At 42.4% G+C, this 2561-nt stretch overlaps 1 pseudogene; it reads left to right on the forward strand.

The window, feature by feature from the left end:
* Nucleotides 1–1440: 1440 nt before the first annotated feature.
* Nucleotides 1441–1558, forward strand: LOC122335022 (annotated as a pseudogene).
* Nucleotides 1559–2561: the final 1003 nt, after the last annotated feature.

Here is a 2561-nt window from a genome sequence, read left to right on the forward strand (position 1 = left end):
GAATTGTATACCGTTGAGTGCTTTGACAGGATATCGTTGAAATGTAAATAAAGGTGCCTGATTAATTTGATATCTTTGAGAAATACACTTCCGTTCACTTGCACTCAGTGTGGCTCGCAGCAACAGCGATGTTTGTCTTCCAACTGAATTAATTTGAGTTGATTTATTAAGGAAGTGTGGGATTTATGTTTTAAAGGATTTATGTTTTACAGGTTTTACTCAATAGAAGCACTGTACCCAGGCCTCATAAAGGCTCTGAGTTTTTCTACTTGATATTATGTATGTGCTGTGCAAAATGTCTTATCTACAGAAACAAGATATGGAGACTGCTGAGCCCATCTACTGGTCGAGAAGAAACAACTGCACCTGGTTCTGTGAAGGACACCCTGAGTGGGAGGAAGAGGCAAGCACAAGCATATAACTATTGTGTGAAATGTAGTGTGAGCATACAGGACTGCCCTGCATGCCTTTAATGCTGTTGTTCTATATCCTGAGCTCAGTCTGAATTATTCTGACTTTATTAAACTAATTAAGATTTTTAGGTTTAAAAGTAAGTCTCATCATTGACAGACCTAAACCTGAGAGGGAAACAACGAAGATTTTCCAAACACAAGGAAGGAATTGATGTAGGGACGAAGGCGTGAAAAAGAAGGAGAAATGGACGTGTTGTTTTGGTGTGGTGAGGACGCGGAAATGCCGCGCTCCGGCCAAGTTTGCCAGTGGGGCAAACTTTTTTTTTAACTTTTAGTTTGTTTGACACGTGATCACTCCGAACGGTGTTTCTTTATTCATGTCAGTGGGTGTTTTTTATTGATTTATTTAGTTTTTACGATTTCTAAACAGGTGTGAAAGGTTTTATTTAATTTTGTTCGTGTGAAAGAACTTTTAGAAGTTTTAGTTTGTTTGCCAGGTGATCGCTCCGAACGCCGTTTCTTTGTTCATGTCGATGGGTGTTTTGATCGCCTTTAGCTGGAAATGGAGTGTTCATCGTGGTGGTTGTACATTACTGACACTCTGTGCTCCGAATTGTATAGCGTTGAGTGCTTTGACAGGATATGGTTGAAATGTAAATAAAGGTGCCTGATTAATTTGATATCGTTGAGAAATAGACTTGCGTTTACTTGCACTCAGTGTGGCTCGCAGCGTCAGCGATGTTTGTCTTCCAACTGAATTAATGTGAGTTGATTTATTAAGGAAGGAAGGAATTGATGTAGGGACGAAGGCGTGAAAAAGAAGGGGAAATGGACGTGTTGTTTTGGCGTGGTGAGGGACGGCGGAAACGCCGCGCTCCGGCCAAGTTTGCCGGTGGGGCGGCTTTTTCTCGGGCAGACAATGTCGAAGAGTTGCAGAAGACATGAAAAGAGTGGAGTGGAAAAGCTGGTGTGCGTCTTTGGCCTGCTGCCGGTGCCTTCTTTAAATAGCTCGCATTCGGGGCTGCTTTACTTCGGCCATACCACCTGAGCACGCCCGATCTCGTCCGATCTCGGAAGCTAAGCAGGGGCAGGCCTGGTTAGTACTTGGATGGGAGACCGCCTGGGAATACCAGGTGCTGTAAGCTTTTGCTTTTCCTTCACCAGTCAGCGAGCGCTCTTCTCCAGGGCCCGACTGTTCTTGCTCGCTCCTTTACCCTTTTACATTTGCTGCTGCTTTGCTTTGCCCTTCTCTGTGCCGTCTTTCTGCTTCGTCGCTGTGACGGAGGACAGCTCAACGTCGTCATTCTTGCTTTCTCCTCCAGGAGCGATAGACAGACCTTCTCTCTCTCTCTACAGCGACCTCTTTAGAGCTGCACGTTCCTTTGCAACTCGGGCCCTTCTCTTCGACTTGAGAGGTTGCCAGTCTTGTTTGTCAGTCCAACCGCTTGAATGCAAACTGCACCGGGGAAAAAATAAATAAATAAATAAATAAATGATTTACTTTTAGTTTGTTTGACACGTGATCGCTCTGAACGCGCTTTCTTTGTTCATGTCATTGGGTGTTTTTATCGCCTTTAGCGGAAATGGACTGTTTAACGTGGTCGTTGTACATTACTGACACTCTATGTCAGACCGACAAACCTTTTCACTGTCCATTTACAGGAGAGTGGATGTGGTGGACCTTATTTGATTTCATTTGCTTAGTAGTTCGGAGAACAGGGTATCAGTATCGCAAAGCGACCACGTTGATCACTCCATTTCAGCTAAAGGCGATAAAAACTCCCGTTTAAATAAACAAAGACACAGAAGACCAGTATTAGAAATACACTGATTTTGTAGTGCATTGAAATTAAATGCATTGAGACTTTGCATTGCTTTGAACAATTGGGTTATTCAACATACCTTCTTAATTTAATGTTGTCATCCACTTTTACCATGGTAAAAACTCAAACAGTGGCATGTAGATGAAATATATAAAGAGTCACAGAAGACCAGTATCACAAATTCACAGATTTTGTGGTGCATTGAAATTAAATGCATTGAGACTTTGCATTGCATTGAACATTTGTGTTATTCAACATACCTTCTTAATTTAATGTTGTCATCCACATTTACCACGGTAAAGACATAAATGGTGGCATGTAGATG

This window comes from Puntigrus tetrazona, unplaced genomic scaffold (assembly GCF_018831695.1).
Source record: "Puntigrus tetrazona isolate hp1 unplaced genomic scaffold, ASM1883169v1 S000000692, whole genome shotgun sequence".
Lineage (NCBI taxonomy): Eukaryota > Metazoa > Chordata > Actinopteri > Cypriniformes > Cyprinidae > Puntigrus > Puntigrus tetrazona.